This window comes from Triticum aestivum, chromosome 3B, assembly GCF_018294505.1.
Source record: "Triticum aestivum cultivar Chinese Spring chromosome 3B, IWGSC CS RefSeq v2.1, whole genome shotgun sequence".
Taxonomy (NCBI): Eukaryota; Viridiplantae; Streptophyta; class Magnoliopsida; order Poales; family Poaceae; genus Triticum; species Triticum aestivum.
This window is the reverse complement of record NC_057801.1, coordinates 826,859,445-826,878,488: the sequence shown is the minus strand read 5'-3', so window position 1 is coordinate 826,878,488 and position 19,044 is coordinate 826,859,445. Positions and strand designations below refer to the sequence as shown.

At 47.3% G+C, this 19,044-nt stretch overlaps 1 pseudogene; it reads right to left on the bottom strand.

The window, feature by feature from the left end:
* Nucleotides 1-13,756, bottom strand: LOC123068046 (cationic peroxidase SPC4-like; annotated as a pseudogene).
* Nucleotides 13,757-19,044: the final 5,288 nt, after the last annotated feature.

The following is a 19,044-nucleotide window of genomic DNA, read 5'->3' as shown; positions in this document are numbered from 1 at the left end:
CTAGAAGCCAAAGCTCTCCGCGGCGGCATCGACGACGGTCTGCACGAGGTTGCGGAAGGCGCAGTTGCAGCGGATCTGGCCCTGGCCACCGGTGAGAACCTTGATCTGGCCCATCTTGACTATCCTGGTTGAAGAAGTCACGCTGGCTGCGTGCGAAGCCCTTGACAATGGGCCGGGTGATGTCGTTGGTGAAGAGGTCCTGATCGGACACGAAGAGCCCCTCCCGGTGCAACAGGTTGACGTAGTACTGATTGTCGAACACTTTGGGCGTGCCCACGTCCAGCGCGGTGCGGGCGACGGTGCCCTTGGCCGGGCACGTCTGCTTCAGCCTGGCAATGAAGGAAGGGCTCATGGAGGGGTCCGGGTGCGGGTAGAGCCGCTTCTCGAAGGAGCTGCAGTGCCCATCGCCGATGGTGTGGCCGCCAGAGAGCGCGCCGAGGTCGGGCGCTTTGAGGCCGAGCTTGTCAAACATGTTGAGGAGGGACGTCACGTTGAAGAACGGCGGGCTGAGGCCGGAGCTGACGTTATGCTTCGTGCCAAACCGTGCGCTGTCGCGGCTGAAGGAAATATGCCCTAGAGGCAATAATAAAGTTATTATTTATTTCCTCATATCATGATAAATGTTTATTATTCATGCTAGAATTGTATTAACCGGAAACATGATACATGTGTGAATACATAGACAAACATATAATCACTAGTATGCCTCTACTTGACTAGCTCATTAATCAAAGATGGTTATGTTTCCTAACCATTGACATGTGTTGTCATTTGATTAATGGGATCACATCATTAGGAGAATGGGGTGATTGACATGACCCATCCCGTTAGCTTAGCACTTGATCGTTTAGTATTCTGCTATTGCTTCCTTCATGACTTATACATGTTCCTGTAACTATGAGAATTGTGTAACTCCCGTTTACCGGAGGAACACTTTGGGTACTACCAAACGTCACAACGTAACTGGGTGATTATAAAGGAGTACTACAGGTGTCTCCGAAGGTACATGTTGAGTTAGCATAATTCGAGATTAGGTTTTGTCACTCCGATTGTCGGAGAGGTATCTCTGGGCCCTCTCGGCAATACTCATCACCCAAGCCTTGCAAGCATGTAACTAATGAGTTAGTTATAAGATGAAGTATTACAGAACGAGTAAAGAGACTTGTCGATAACGAGATTGAACTAGGTATTGGATACCGACGATCGAATCTCGGACAAGTAACATACCGATGACAAAGGGAACAACGTATGTTGTTATGCGGTTTGACCGATAAAGATCTTCGTAGAATATGTGGGAACCAATATGGGCATCCAGGTCCCGCTATTGGTTATTGACCAGAGATGTGTCTCAGTCATGTCTACATCGTTCTCGAACCGTAGGGTCCGCACGCTTAAGGTTTCGATGACAGTTATATTATGAGTTTATGTATTTTGATGTACCGAAGGTTGTTCGGAGTCCCGGATATGATTACGGACATGAAGAGGAGTCTCGAAATGGTCGAGACATAAAGATTGATATATTGGACGAATATATTTGGACACCGGAAAGGTTCCGGAGAAGTTTGGAGCCCCGGGAGGTTACCGGAACCCCCCGGGAGGTATATGGGCCTTATTGGGCCCATGTAGGAGGAAGAGAGAAGGAGCAAGGGAGGGGGGCGCGCCCCCCCAAGCCCAATCCGAATTGGGGAGGGGGCCGGCCCCCCCTTTCCTTTCTCCTTCCCCCTCTTCCTATTACTACTACTAGTACTACTTCCTAATACTAGTACTCTTTCCTTCCCCATCCAAATAAGATAAGGAAAAGAGAGGGAAACCTACTTGGAGTAGGTTTCCCCCTCCTCATGGCGCGCCCCCCCTAGGGCCGGCCACCTCCTCCCTCCCTCCTTTATATACGGGGGTAGGGGGGCACCCTAGAACACACAAGTTGATCATTGATCGTTCCTTAGCCGTGTGCGGTGCCCCCCTCCACAATATTACACCTCGGTCATATTGTAGCGGTGCTTAGGCGAAGCCCTGCAACAGGAGAACATCAAGATCGTCACCACGCCGTCGTGCTGACGGAACTCCCCCTCGGCGCCTCTGCTGGATCGGAGATCGAGGGTGCGTCATCGAGCTGTACGCGTGTCAAGAACTCGGAGGTGCCGGAGTAACGGTACTTGGATCGGTTGAACCGGAGGACGTACGACTACTTCCTCTACGTTGCGTCAACTCTTCCGCTTCGGTCTACAAGGGTACGTAGACAACACTCTCCCCTCGTTGCTATATCATCACCATGATCTTGCGTGTGCGTAGGAATTTTTTTGAAATTACTACGTTCCCCTACAGTGGCATCCGAGCCTAGGTTTTATGCATTGATGTTATATGCACGAGTAGAACACAAGTGAGTTGTGGACGATATAAGTCATACTGCCTACCAGCACGTCATACTTTGGTTCAGCGGTATTGTGAGATGAAGCGGCCCGGACCGACATTACGCGTACGCTTACGCGAGACTGGTTTCACCGTTACGAGCACTCGTGCTTAAAGGTGGCTGGCGGGTGTCTGTCTCTCTCACTTTAGTTGAACCGAGTGTGGCTACGCCCGGTCCTTGTGAAGGTTAAAACGGAGTCTATTTGATAAACTATTGTTGTGGTTTTGATGCGTAGGTGAGATTGGTTCTTGCTTAAGCCCGTAGCAGCCACGTAAAATTTGCAACAACAAAGTAGAGGACGTCTAACTTGTTTTTGCAGGGCATGTTGTGATGTGATATGGCCAAGACATGATGCTATATTTTATTGTATGAGATGATCATGTTTTGTAACCGAAGTTATCGGCAACTGACAGGAGCCATATGGTTGTCGCTTTATTGTATGAAATGCAAACGCCCTGTAATTGCTTTACTTTATCACTAAGCGGTAGCGATAGTCGTAGAAGCAATAGATGGCGTAACGACAACGATGCTACGATGGAGATCAAGGTGTCGCGCCGGTGACGATGGTGATCACGACGGTGCTTCGAAGATGGAGATCACAAGCACAAGATGATGATGGCCATATCATATCACTTATATTGATTGCATGTGATGTTTATCCTTTATGCATCTTATCTTGCTTTGATTGACGGTAGCGTTTTAAGATGATCTCTCACTAATTATCAAGAAGTGTTCTCCCTGAGTATGCACCGTTGCGAAAGTTCTTCGTGCTGAGACACCACGTGATGATCGGGTGTGATAGGCTCTACGTTCAAATACAACGGGTGCAAAACAGTTGCACACGCGGAATACTCAGGTTATACTTGACGAGCCTAGCATATACAGATATGGCCTCGGAACACGGGGACCGAAAGGTCGAGCGTGAATCATATAGTAGATATGACCAACATAAGATGTTCACCATTGAAACTACTCCATCTCACGTGATGATCGGACATGGTTTAGTTGATTTGGATCACGTAATCACTTAGATGACTAGAGAGATGTCTGTCTAAGTGGGAGTTCTTTAGTAATATGATTAATTGAACTTAAATTTATCATGAACTTAGTACCTGATAGTATTTTGCTTGTCTATGTTTGTTTGTAGATAGATGGCTCGTGCTGTTGTTCCGTTGAATTTTAATGCGTTCCTTGAGAAAACAAAATTGAAAGATGATGGTAGCAATTACACGGACTGGATCCGTAACCTGAGGATTATCCTCATTGCTGCACAGAAGAGTTACGTCCTGGAAGCACCGCTGGGTGCCAGGCCTGCTGCTGATGCAACTGACGACGTTAAGAATGTCTGGCAGAGCAAAGCTGATGACTACTCTATAGTTCAGTGTGCCATGCTTTACGGCTTAGAACCGGGTCTTCAACGACGTTTTGAACGTCATGGGGCATATGAGATGTCCCAGGAGTTGAAGTTAATATTTCAAGCAAATGCCCGGATTGAGAGATATGAAGTCTCCAATAATTTCTACAGCTGCAAGATGGAGGAGAACAGTTCTGTCAGTGAGCATATACTCAAAATGTCTGGGTATAATAATCACTTGATTCAACTGGGAGTTAATCTTCCGGATGATAGCGTCATTGACAGAATTCTCCAATCACTGCCACCAAGCTACAAGAGCTTTGTGATGAACTATAATATGCAAGGGATGAACAAGACTATTCCCGAGCTCTTCGCGATGCTGAAAGCCGCGGAGGTAGAAATCAAAAAGGAGCATCAAGTGTTGATGGTCAACAAGACCACTGGTTTCAAGAAAAGGGGCAAAGGGAAGAAGAAGGGGAACTTCAAAAGGAACAGCAAACAAGTTGCTGCTCAAGTGAAGAAACCCAAGTCTGGACCTAAGCCTGAAACTGAGTGCTTCTACTGCAAGCAGACTGGACACTGGAAGCGGAACTGCTCCAAGTATTTGGCGGATAAGAAGGATGGCAAAGTGAACAAAGGTATATGTGATATACATGTTATTGATGTGTACCTTACTAATGCTCGTAGTAGCACCTGGGTATTTGATACTGGTTCTGTTGCTAACATTTGCAACTCGAAACAGGGACTACGGATTAAGCGAAGATTAGCTAAGGACGAGGTGACGATGCGCGTGGGAAATGGTTCCAATGTCGATGTGATCGCGGTCGGCACGCTACCTCTACATCTACCATCGGGATTAGTTTTAGACCTGAATAATTGTTATTTGGTGCCTGCGTTGAGCATGAACATTATATCTGGATCTTGTTTGATGCGAGACGGTTATTCATTTAAATCAGAGAATAATGGTTGTTCTATTTATATGAGTAATATCTTTTATGGTCATGCACCCTTGAAGAGTGGTCTATTTTTATTAAATCTCGATAGTAGTGATACACATATTCATAATGTTGAAGCCAAAAGATGCAGAGTTGATAATGATAGTGCAACATATTTGTGGCACTGCCGTTTAGGTCATATCGGTGTAAAACGCATGAAGAAACTCCATACTGATGGACTTCTGGAATCACTTGATTATGAATCACTTGGTACTTGCGAACCGTGCCTCATGGGCAAGATGACCAAAACACCGTTCTCCGGATCTATGGAGAGAGCAACAGATTTGTTGGAAATCATACATACAGATGTATGTGGTCCGATGAATGTTGAGGCTCGTGGCGGATATCGTTATTTCCTCACCTTCACAGATGATTTGAGCAGATATGGGTATATCTACTTGATGAAGCACAAGTCTGAAACATTTGAAAAGTTCAAAGAATTTCAGAGTGAAGTAGAAAATCATCGTAACAAGAAAATAAAGTTTCTACGATCTGATCGTGGAGGAGAATATTTGAGTTACGAGTTTGGTTTACATTTGAAACAATGTGGAATAGTTTCGCAACTCACGCCACCTGGAACACCACAGCGAAATGGTGTGTCCGAACGTCGTAATCGTACTTTACTTGATATGGTGCGATCTATGATGTCTCTTACCGATTTACCGCTATCGTTTTGGGGTTATACTTTAGAGACGGCCGCATTCACGTTAAATAGGGCACCATCAAAATCCGTTGAGACGACGCCTTATGAACTGTGGTTTGGCAAGAAACCAAAGTTGTCGTTTCTCAAAGTTTAGGGCTGCGATGCTTATGTGAAGAAACTTCAACCAGATAAGCTCGAACCCAAATCGGAGAAATGTGTCTTCATAGGATACCCAAAGGAGACAATTGGGTACACCTTCTATCACAGATCTGAAGGCAAGATTTTCGTTGCTAAAATCGGATCCTTTCTAGAGAAGGAGTTTCTCTCGAAAGAAGTGAGTGGGAGGAAAATAGAACTTGATGAGATAACTGTATCTACTCCCTTATTGGAAAGTAGTTCATCACAAGAACCGGTTCCTGTGACAACTACACCAATTAGTGAGGAAGCTAATGATATTGATCATGAAACTTCAGATCAAGTTTCTACTGAACCTCGTAGGTCTACCAGAGTAAGATCCGCACCAGAGTGGTACGGAAATCCTATTCTGGAAGTCATGTTACTAGACCATGATGAACCTACGAACTATGGGGAAGCGATGATGAGCCCAGATTCCGCAAAATGGCTAGAGGCCATGAAATCTGAGATAGGATCCATGTATGAAAACAAAGTATGGACTTTGGTTGACTTGCCCGATGATCGGCAAGCCATTGAGAATAAATGGATCTTTAAGAAGAAGACTGACGCTGATAGTAATGTTACTGTCTACAAAGCTCGACTTGTTGCAAAAGGTTTTCGACAAGTTCAAGGGGTTGACTACGATGAGACTTTCTCACCCATAGCGATGCTCAAGTCTGTCCGAATCATGTTGGCTATTGCTGCATTTCATGATTATGAAATTTGGCAAATGGATGTCAAGACTGCATTCTTGAATGGATTTCTAGAAGAAGAGTTATATATGATGCAACCTGAAGGTTTTGTTGATCCAAAAGGTGCTGACAAAGTGTGCAAGCTCCAACGTTCCATTTATGGACTGGTGCAAGCATCTCGGAGTTGGAATAAACGTTTTGATAGTGTGATCAAAGTATATGGTTTTATACAGACTTTTGGAGAAGCCTGTATTTACAAGAAAGTGAGTGGGAGCTCTGTAGCATTTCTAGTTTTATATGTTGATGACATATTATTAATTGGAAATGATATAGAATTTCTGGATAGCATAAAGGGATACTTGAATAAAAGTTTTTCTATGAAAGACCTCGGTGAAGCTGCTTACATATTGGGCATCAAGATCTATAGAGATAGATCAAGACGCTTAATAGGACTTTCACAAAGTACATACCTTGACAAAATTTTGAAAAAGTTCAAAATGGATCAGGCAAAGAAAGGATTCTTGCCTGTGCTACAAGGTGTGAAGTTGAGTCAAACTCAATGCCCGACCACAGCAGAAGATAGAGAGAAAATGAAAGATGTTCCCTATGCTTCAGCCATAGGCTCTATCATGTATGCAATGCTGTGTACCAGACCTGACGTATGCTTAGCAATAAGCTTGGCAAGTAGGTACCAAAGTAATCCAGGAGTGGATCACTGGACAGCGGTCAAGAACATCCTGAAATACCTGAAAAGGACTAAGGATATGTTTCTCGTATATGGAGGTGACAAAGAGCTAGTCGTAAATGGTTACGTCGATGCAAGCTTTGACACTGATCCGGACGATTCTAAATCGCAGACCGGATACGTGTTTTTATTAAACGGTGGAGCTGTAAGTTGGTGCAGTTCTAAACAAAGCGTCGTGGCAGGATCTACATGTGAAGCGGAGTACATAGCTGCTTCTGAAGCAGCAAATGAAGGAGTCTGGATGAAGGAGTTCATTTCCGATCTAGGTGTCATACCTAGTGCATCGGGACCAATGAAGATCTTCTGTGACAATACTGGTGCAATTGCCTTGGCAAAGGAATCCAAATTTCACAAGAGGACCAAGCACATCAAGAGACGATTCAATTCCATTCGGGACCAAGTCCAAGTGGGAGACATAGAGATTTGCAAGATACATACGGATCTGAATGTTGCAGACATGTTGACTAAGCCTCTCTCATGAGCAAAACATGATCAGCACCAAGACTCCATGGGTGTTAGAATCATTACTATGTAATCTAGATTATTGACTCTAGTGCAAGTGGGAGACTGAAGGAAATATGCCCTAGAGGCAATAATAAAGTTATTATTTATTTCCTCATATCATGATAAATGTTTATTATTCATGCTAGAATTGTATTAACCGGAAACATGATACATGTGTGAATACATAGACAAACATATAGTCACTAGTATGCCTCTACTTGACTAGCTCATTAATCAAAGATGGTTATGTTTCCTAACCATTGACATGTGTTGTCATTTGATTAATGGGATCACATCATTAGGAGAATGAGGTGATTGACATGACCCATCCCGTTAGCTTAGCACTTGATCGTTTAGTATTCTGCTATTGCTTCCTTCATGACTTATACATGTTCCTGTAACTATGAGAATTGTGTAACTCCCGTTTACCGGAGGAACACTTTGGGTACTACCAAACGTCACAACGTAACTGGGTGATTATAAAGGAGTACTACAGGTGTCTCCGAAGGTACATGTTGAGTTAGCATAATTCGAGATTAGGTTTTGTCACTCCGATTGTCGGAGAGGTATCTCTGGGCCCTCTCGGCAATACTCATCACCTAAGCCTTGCAAGCATGTAACTAATGAGTTAGTTATAAGATGAAGTATTACAGAACGAGTAAAGAGACTTGTCGATAACGAGATTGAACTAGGTATTGGATACCGACGATCGAATCTCGGACAAGTAACATACCGATGACAAAGGGAACAACGTATGTTGTTATGCGGTTTGACCGATAAAGATCTTCGTAGAATATGTGGGAACCAATATGGGCATCCAGGTCCCGCTATTGGTTATTGACCAGAGATGTGTCTCAGTCATGTCTACATCGTTCTCGAACCGTAGGGTCCGCACGCTTAAGGTTTCGATGACAGTTATATTATGAGTTTATGTATTTTGACGTACCGAAGGTTGTTCGGAGTCCCGGATATGATTACGGACATGACGAGGAGTCTCGAAATGGTCGAGACATAAAGATTGATATATTGGACGGATATATTTGGACACCGGAAAGGTTCCGGAGAAGTTTGGAGCCCCGGGAGGTTACCGGAACCCCCCGGGAGGTATATGGGCCTTATTGGGCCCATGTAGAAGGAAGAGAGAAGGAGCAAGGGAGGGGGCGCGCCCCCCCAAGCCCAATCCGAATTGGGGAGGGGGCCGGCCCCCCCTTTCCTTTCTCCTTCCCCCTCTTCCTATTACTACTACTAGTACTACTTCCTAATACTAGTACTCTTTCCTTCCCCATCCAAATAAGATAAGGAAAAGAGAGGGAAACCTACTTGGAGTAGGTTTCCCCCTCCTCATGGCGCGCCCCCCTAGGGCCGGCCACCTCCTCCCTCCCTCCTTTATATACGGGGGTAGGGGGGCACCCTAGAACACATAAGTTGATCATTGATCGTTCCTTAGCCGTGTGCGGTGCCCCCCTCCACAATATTACACCTCGGTCATATTGTAGCGGTGCTTAGGCGAAGCCCTGCAACAGGAGAACATCAAGATCGTCACCACGCCGTCGTGCTGACGGAACTCCCCCTCGGCGCCTTTGCTGGATCGGAGATCGAGGGTGCGTCATCGAGCTGTACGCGTGTCAAGAACTCGGAGGTGCCGGAGTAACGGTACTTGGATCGGTTGAACCGGAGGACGTACGACTACTTCCTCTACGTTGCGTCAACGCTTCCGCTTCGGTCTACAAGGGTACGTAGACAACACTCTCCCCTTGTTGCTATATCATCACCATGATCTTGCGTGTGCGTAGGAAATTTTTTGAAATTACTACGTTCCCCTACAGCGGCGGCTGAGGGGCACGCGGTACTCAGGCCCGCCCATGGGGACCTCGGAGTCGCGGGCGGCGAGTGCCAGGATGTTGGACCATGTAGTGGCAGAGACAGGGGGGCCTCGCCCACCCCCCACCACACACACACATCATTGATGGTCCAACCATCGAGTACGTCCTAGTTAAACTCACACAAGGCTGTTTGAGCTATGATGCTAATCGGCCAATAAAAATTTCTCCATGCAAGGCCAATAAATAGTATGGCATATTAAGTCACCTAATGTGGAAATTTCATAAGGCCACAAGCGAAAGGAGATCAAAAGGCTAATTGTTAGTAATATGGCTGATTCTAATGGTGATAGTGTTACTGATCAACAGGGTTCCATGGTTAATGATCATGAGGCTAGCACAAGCAAGGCCAAACCTAGGGATCCCAAATATACCCAACCTAAGTGGTGTCCTCCCAGTTTAACTAAGACAATGAAAAGAAGATTACAACGCATGAGGAACCACGAGAAGGTGGAGCTCAAAGAAGATAAACAAAGGGACGAGTTGTTCAATGAAATTCGGCCCATGGCACTCACCAAACAAGTATGGATGCCTAAACTAAAAGAAAACGCTCATGCTTCTACATTAGCTACAGGGATATGATTCACGGCGTTTCCTATTTGGCGCTGCAGGCGCCCGTTGGTATGCATTTCGCAAACGGGCGCCTGCAGCCCCCCGCGGTGGGCCGGCCCGACTACCTCTTTGTTCTAAAAAAGAGGTGCTGCGATTGGGATCAAACTCATGACCGAATCGTTCGAAAGGACGCGCGACAACCTCCAGGCCACTAATCAGCTTCGTGTAGTGTTTGTTCCTTTTATTGCTTTGTCAGTTCGATTTGTTCTTTTGACTACTTCGTTCCGTTTTCTTTTATTTTTTTCTTAAATGCGTGGATTTTTAGTTCGTGAAATATTTTCAAAACGATGATTTTTTCCAAATAAGATGAACTTTTTTCAAATTTGATGAACTTGTTTTCAAAACGCTGAACTTTTTCAAATTGAATGAACTTTTTTTCAAATTGATGAAGTTTTTTAGAAATTGATGAATTTTTTTTCAACATGGATGCATTTTTCAATGATTTTTTTCAAAACCAGTGAACTTATTTCAAAACCAGGCCATTTTTCGATTAACCTTTTGAAGATTGATGAACTTTTTTCAACAATTGATGAACATTTGTGAAATTCGTGAACTTTTAGCAGAATTGAACGAACTGTTTTTCGTTAGAAAAATAGACATTTTCCCAATTGTTTTGAAATAACTAAGAAATCTCAGTGGTATAATAAATGGCTGAGTAAATAATAGCGCATCGCATTAGTTCTAAACTAACTCGCGTTGCTTTTGTTCACTACTGTTATGTAGCTGTAGTGGTTAAGAGAAGAAACTGCAGGCAAGTATGGCACGATATTGAATCCTCATTTTGTCAATTTTGCCTGCCTTTTTCCGCGAACGACTCTGTTCCTGGGCCGAGCGTAGAATTGGCCCACAGAGGGCGCGCTGTAGGCGCCATTTGCACGTTCGGGCGCCTACAACGCGGGGACCTCCTATGCGCCGCTCGTTGCGGCAAAGAGGTGGCGTTTCGCACGCGCCGCACAGGAACAGCCCCCGATTGGGCCGCCCCATCGTCGCGACGAAATAGCGAAAAAATCACCTAAAAATGATAAAGCGGAGCGGGGGATCAAACCCTCCACATGGAGGTAGTATACTCTTGTAGCTGACCAGGCGAGCTAACAAGCTCATTTAGTCATATGTAACACCCCAACCTAGAAACCTTAAACATTGGATATGTTCAAATTTTTTAAAAACTCAAAAATTATCCGCGTTTGCTGGAAATGTTAGAAGAAAAACTAAAAAGCTTGAAAAAAGTTTTGATAAATGAACACTTTTTAAAATCCCGAAGATTTTTTGAATTTAGGGAACAAAACTTTGAAATCGAGAACAAAATTTGAGCATGAACATTTTTTAAAGAAAGAACATTTTTTTAATCTTGAGAACAAATTTTGAAACGGAGAACAAATTTGGAAGCGTGGAATTTTTTTAAAGGATGAACAATTTTTTGAATCTTGAGAACAAATTTTGAAACGTAGAACAAATTTGGAAGCACGGACAATTTCTTAAAGCACGAATATTTTTTGAATATTAAGATTTTTTTTGAAATGGAGAACAAATTTAAAAAATCCCGAACAAATTTGGAAGTGCGAACATTTTTTGAAGACATGAACAAAACAAATTGAAGTCTGGTATATTATATTAATTTCGAAAGTTTTGAACTTTTTTGTGTAACGAGAACAAATTTTGAATTTTGAGAACATATTTGAAAAAACTGAACATTTTATGGAAAGGCAAACAAAATTTGAATATTTTGAAAAAAGGAGAAAAGAAAAAGAAAATGAAATAAGAAACCAAAGAAAGAAACCAAACTGAAAAACGAAAAAAGAAGAAAATAAAAAAGAAACAGAAAGGAATTTGAAAATCTGAAGAACAAAAAGGAAATTGACAGAGAAGAAAAAGGAATTGAAAAATGAAATAAAGAAACAGAAAAACAAAGAAAGAAGAAAAAAAGAGAAAGAAAAGGAAAAAACCAGTGAAAAACCGGTTCAAGAACCTTCTGGAAGGTTCCCAAAACCGGTCAGGAACCTTCCAGAAAGTACCCAAAACCGGATGCAGAGCATGTACTATCTCGTAGTTGGGCCGGGCAATCTTAATCGCTAGGTCGCTCGGCTCTGTGCGTTCGCTCGACATTCTGCCGCAATGAGCGTCGTTAGGATATTCCTACAGCGCCGAGTAGGAGCTCCCATGATTCACGTGTACAACTACTCGGGCCCCCTAACTTGACGTGAGAATTCTGGAAAAAAAGGCCCGTATGAAAGCCCACTAGCGAGTCATTTTCTCTTCTGCGATCAGGAAAGCCCACTAGTGAGTCATTTCAAGTCCATGGCAAGGCCAGATTGGGGATCGGCCATCCTGGTGCTGGGCATCCTGGATGAGCTCCGCCGCTGCCGTCTCCGTTGTCTCGTGCCATTGCCGCCTGCCCATCGTCCCTGCTCAGGATATGATTCATACGGATATGGGGGTGCAGACTACTTCACACTATCCAAAGTTGATTCTTCTGCCAGACTGAACTAGCCAAAGTTGATACATCACACTATCTATTAGTCTCTCTCTCAATTCTCATCTTCTATCGTTGTTATACATCAGATTTCAGTTATTTTGCTTGTGTGATTTGCGATGCATCACCGCGCTAGTGTATATGCACTCACAATATTTGAAAGCCCGCACTCATCAATGCTTCGTCGAGCATCAGTAGGCAGTGATGGTCATCGCATCGACGGCCAGCTGATCTACTTTGACCTAGCGGCAGAGGGGACGAGCAGCGGCTGTATTTGATTTTCTAGGTATGTACTCATTGATTTTTTTTCTAATTCAACCACAAAGTTTCACAATTTAACCATTTATGATTGCCATTCAAACATGTATAAAATGCAAGCTAAAAGCCAATCATTTGGTTTGTTCTCGTTTGTATATCTTCAATTTGCATATGACAGTATTTTGTAGCAAGGCATTTCATACATATTTCGGAGTAGTTTGATTATCGACTTTGTCAATTCCGCGTGCAAGTGGAATTATTGACATATATTAGCTATAGCAACACACACTCTAGTTGAAAAAAGGTGTATTTCTAGGAAAAACTTCTTTTTTAAGTTAAATATGGATGATACTTGTTATAATATTATTGGGTAGTTCTGTGAGGCGAATTATTTTGCCCCCCTTATGCCTAAATCCTGGCTCTGCCCCTGTGAGCAGGACACAACGGCACCGTGGCACTCGCGCTCCAGCTGGTCCCGGATGTCGTTGATGGCCTTGAAGGTGGAAGGGCAGAGCGTGAGGTTGGATGGCGCCTGCTGCTCCCCCGGCGCCAGGAGCACCGACGCGTCGCAGCCCTGCATGCATGCGCGGCGCGTTCATGCCTGAGATGCCGTCGTGGAAGTGGAGGACCGGTTAAAGGATTGATGGGAGGCAAGGCAAGGTAGGTACCTGCATGAAGCAGTCGTGGAAGTGGAGGCGGAGGAGTCCCGTGGCGAGGCCGAAGCGTCCTTGCGCTTGCGGGCGGCGTCATGGACGAAGTTGCGCATGATAGACTCCGCCCCGTGGCAGCTCCGCTTGTAAAAGTGGTAGGAGAGGCCGCGCGCCAACGGAGGCGGCCTCAACCTCAGCTCCTCCTGCTCTGACTGTAGAATATATGGTTGTGCATGTATATTGTGTATCTTGGCTCACCTCCTAGCCTTTGTACAGTTGAAGTCAAGGCCCACTGTGTACTCCATATATATATGTGCGTTATGCACCGGTCAATACATCGAGTTGCATTACCAAAACTTTCTTCTCCAACATGGTATCATACCTACGATCCTAACCCTACTCCTTGCCGCTGCCGCCGCCGCCGCACCACACCGCTGCTGCCACACCCCGCCGCCGCACCGCCTCCCGTGTCCAGCCGCCGCCTCCCTTACCCGCTTCCGCACCCCTCCTCCCTAACCCTAGTTGCGCCGCCTCTTCCCCGCTGCGCCGCCTTACCCGAGCTGCGCCGCACCACCTCCCCTCCCGCATCCATGGCATCCCCCAGATCCTTCGGCACCACCCGCACCAACTCGTTCGCCGGCCCCGACCCCGTTCTTATCCGCGACCTCAACATCCCCGGTCGGGTTCCCGTCGTCCTCGATCATCTCACCTCCACCTACTATGCCTGGAAGACGTACTTCTCCCTTGTGTTCCGTGAGTACAATCTTCGGGATCACGTTGATGGCTCCGTGGATTCCCGGTTCATGGAGGACGATGAGGAGTAGATGACCATCGACGCCACTCTCATCCGCTGGTTCTACACCACCATCTCGAAGGACCTCTTCCACACGGTGGTCTCTACCGAGGATGATGCTCTCGCCGTCTGGACCAAGCTCAACGGCTTCTTCACCGACAACGCGCTCCAGCGCAAGGTTTTCTTGCATGGCGACTCTTTGTGTGTCAGCAGCATGACTCGTCGGTTGACGATTATTGCATGCGCCCCAAGAAACTCGTTGACGAGCTTCGTGACCTCAGTGAGAAGGTCTCCGACGAGCTTCTTCTCAGCACGCTAATACGTCTCCGTCGTATTTATAATTTTTGATTGTTTCATACCAATATTATTCAACTTTTACATACTTTTGGTAACTTTTTATATGATTTATTTGGATTAACTTACTTATCCAGTGCCCAGTGCCAGTTCCTGTTTGTTGCCTATTTTTGTATCGCAGAAAATCCATATCAAACGAAGTCCAAACGTGATGCAACTCCACGGAGAATTATTTTGGAATATTTGTGATATTTGGGAGGTGGAATCAACGTAAACGGAGGCCCAAGGCCACCACAACCCACCAGGGCGTGCCCTGGTGTATCGTGCCCTCCTCGAAGGACAGTTGGAGCTATACTTCGGGCGCAAGGAAGCTTATATCTGGAAAAAAAAATCGTGTAAAAAGATCATGCAATCGGAGTTACGGATCTCCGGGAATTTAAGAAACCGTGAAGTGCCAGATCTGGAGCGCGAAATAGAAGAGAACAGAGAGGGAGATCCAATCTTGGAGGGGCTCCTGCCCCTCCGCCGCCATGGTGACCGAGGACCAAAGGGGGAACTCTCCTCCCATCTAGGGGTGAGGCCAAGGAAAAATAAGGAGGGGGCTCTCTCCCCCTCGCTTCCGGTGGCGCCGAAGTGCCGTCGGGGCAACGATCGGGACGACGATCAACATCAACAATCTTGCTACCATCAACACGATCACCTTCCCCCATCTATATTCAGCGGTCCACTCTCCCTCAACCCGTTGTACCCTCTAGTTGAACATGGTGCTTCATACTTCATATTATTATGCAATGATGCGTTGCCATCCTATGATGCTTGAGTAGATTTTTGTTGTCCTATGGGTTAATCGTGATCTTGGTGGTATGATTCTATATTTTATTTTGGTGCTGTCCTACGGTGCCCTCCATTCTCGTGCAAGCATGAGGGGCCCCCTGTGACGCCCCCGATTTAATCGTACACTAATCATGCACGCAAATGTGTACGATCAAGATCAGGGACTCACGGGAAGATATCACAACACAACTCTACAAATAAAATAAGTCATACAAGCATCATAATACAAGCCAGGGGCCTCGAGGGCTCGAATACAAGTGCTCGATCATAGACGAGTCTGCGGAAGCAACAATATCTGAGTACAGACATAAGTTAAACAAGTTTGCCTTAAGAAGGCTAGCACAAACTAGGATACAGATCGAAGGAGGCGCAGGCCTCCTGCCTGGGATCCTCCTAAACTACTCCAGGTCGTTGTCAGCGGGCAGCACGTAGTAGTAGGCACCTCCGGTGTAGTAGGGGTCGTCGTCGACGGTAGCGTCTGGCTCCTGGACTCCAGCATCTGGTTGCGACAACCAGAAAGAAGGAAAGGGGAAAAAAAGGGGGAGAAAGCAACCGTGAGTACTCATCCAAAGTACTCGCAAGCAAGGAACTACACTACATATGCATGGGTATATGTGTAAGGAGGCCATATCAGTGGACTGAACTGCAGAATGCCAGAATAAGAGGGGGATAACTAATCCTGTCGAAGACTACGCTTCTGGTCACCTTCGTCTTGCAGCATATAGAGGAGAGTAGATTGAAGTCCTCCAAGTAGCATCTTCAAGTAGCATCTCCAAGCAGCATCTCCAAGTAGCATCGCATAGCATAACCCTACCCGGCGATCCTCTCCTCGTCGCCCTGCGGAAAAGCGATCACCGGGTTGTCTGTGGAACTTGGAAGGGTGTGTTTTATTAAGTATCCGGTTCTAGTTGTCATAAGGTCAAGGTACAACTCCAAGTCGTCCTGTTACCGAAGATCACGGCTATTCGAATAGATTAAACTTCCCTGTAGGGGTGCACCACATAGCCCAACACGCTCGATCCCATTTGGCCGGACACACTTTCCTGGGTCATGCCCGGCCTCGGAAGATCAACACGTCGCAGCCCCACCTAGGCAAAACAGAGAGGCCAGCACGCCGGTCTAAACCTAAGCGCACAGGGGTCTGGGCCCATCGCCCATAGCACACCTGCACGTTGCGAGGGCGGCCGGAAGCAGAACTAGCCCCCTTAATACAAGAGCAGGCTTACGTTCCAATCCGGCGCGCGCCGCTCCGTCGCTGACGTCTGAAGTGCTTCGGCTGATACCACGACGTCGGGATACCCATAACTACTCCCACGTAGATGGTTAGTGCGTATAGGCTCGTAGCCAGACTCAGATCAAATACCAAGATCTCGTTAAGCGTGTTAAGTATCCGCGAACGTCGAACAGGGCCAGGCCCACCCATCTCCTAGGTGGTCTCAACCTGCCCTGTCGCTCCGCCACAAGTAACAGTCGAGGGCCGTCGGGAACCCAGGCCCACCTCTACCGGGATGGAGCCACCTGTCCTTTCAGCCCCCTCGTCAGAATCACTTGCGGGTACTCAATGAGCTGACCCGACTTTAGTCACCACCTGTAGTATGTATGTGTGTATAGTAATATACCCGTGATCACCTCCCAAGTGATCACGGCCCGATAGTATAGCAAGGCAGACTGACAAGAATGTAGGGCCAATGATGATAAACTAGCATCCTGTACTAAGCATATAGGATTGCAGGTAAGGTATCATCAGATGTAGCGACAATGTCAGGCTATGCATCAGAATAGGATTAACGAAAGCAGTAACATGCTACACTACTCTAATGCAAGCAGTATAGAGTAGAATAGGCGATATCTGGTGATCAAGGGGGGGGGGCTTGCCTGGTTGCTCTGGCAAGAGAGAGGGGTCGTCAACTCCGTAGTCGAACTGGGCAGCAGCAGCGTCGGTCTCGTAGTCTACCGGAGAGAAGAGGGGGAAGAAACAATGAATACCAAGTAAACAGATGCATATCGAGGCATGACATGTCAAGAAGCGATGCTAGGCGTGCCCTAACGTGGTACGAGGAGGTACTGGTTAAGGGGGAAACATCCGGGAAAGTATCCCCGGTGTTTAGGGTTTTCGGGCAGAGGAGCCGGAGGGGAAAAGTTGCAGGTTCGATAGGTTAGGGGTGTGCGGCGGACGAACGGACTGCGTATCCGGATTCGTCACGTCGTTCTGAGCAACTTTCATGTTGAAAATATTTTAATCCGAGTTACGGATTAAAAGATATGATTTTCTAAAGATTTTATTAATTTCTGAAATTTAATTATTTATTTAATTAATTCGAAAAATGTATTAATGACGTCAGCATGATGTCATGCTTACATCAGCAGTCAACAGGGTTGACTTGGTCAACCTGACGGTGGGTCCCGCATGTCATTGACTGATAACTAACTAACTAAATTAATTAATCTAATTAGTAGATTAGTCAGGTTAATTAAATGATTAATTAGTCTAACCAGGTTTAATTAAGTTAATTAATTCTTTAATTAATTAATTAATATTTTAATTATTTTAATTATTTATTTATTTATTTTATTAAATCTTTTTTTTCCCTTTTTAACAGGGGCGTGGGTCCCTAATGTCAGTGGCCCAGAGGGCCTTAGCGGGACGGGCGAAACGGGTGCAGGCGTGGGCGCCCGAGGCCACCAGGGGGCGGCGACGCCGGCCACGGCAGAGGCCAGCCGCGGCGCGGCCAGCGCACGGGCTGCGCATGGCGGGCACAGGACGGGGCCGGCAGCGGCCGGAGCGGCAGGGAGGAGTGGGGCGAGCGCCGTGCGGGGCCGCGGTGGTGGTCGGGGCGGCCGCCGCGGCGAGAGGTGGTGCGGGAGTCGACGGCCGCCGTGGTGCGGCGGGGGCGTTGGCCGCGGCGTCGGCACCGGCGCGCGTCGCCGGGGGGGGCACGTCGGAAGGCCGGGGGGGGTTCGGTGGCCGGGGGGGGGGGCGAGGGCGCCGTTCGGCGAGGGGGAGGAGAGGGAAACGGGGGGGGCGGCGTGGCCGCGGATGGCCGGAGCCGGCGACGGGGCGCGGGGCTATGGTGGCGCGCGGGAGGGGAGAGGGGAGCGAAGGGGGGGGAGATGTGAAGCTCACAGCGGGGCCCGTAGGGTCTAGGGGGGCGGGCGCGGTGGAGCTCGCTGACGTCCGGCGAGGAGGCAGGCGGGGAAGCGGTCGCCGGCGTCGGGGAGGGCGTCCGGTGAGGCGGGGGAGGCCGGGATTGACCCCGCGGTGGCGGGTGCCCCGCGCGTGGGGGCGACGGAGGGGAGGAGGGGGTCCGGGCGGTGGAGAGGAGGAGGGGGGGTGGAGGCGACCGGTTGGGGCGGCGGGGGCCGCCGGCGATGAGGGGTGCGACGGGGGTCTCGCCCCCGATCTGGATCGGGGCGGGGGCAGGGGAAAGGGGATCGGGGCGGGGGGGCGGGGGGGGGGCGAGTGAGGTGGGGCGGCTAGGGTTTCTAGCCGCGGGAGGCTAAGTGGCCGGCCGGCTGGGCCGGCCCAGGGTAGGGGGCTGGGCCAGGGGTGAGGGGGCCAGGTGGGGGGTTCGGGGGGGCTGGCTGGGCCAGGTGGGGAAGGGCTGGCCCAGATGGGCCAGTGGGGGTTCCTTCCCCCCACCTCTTTTGTTTTATTTTCCTTTTTATTATATATTTTTCCCCTTTTCTTACTTTCTGTTTTAGATTAATTAAAATGCCAAAACATTTTACAAAATTTTGT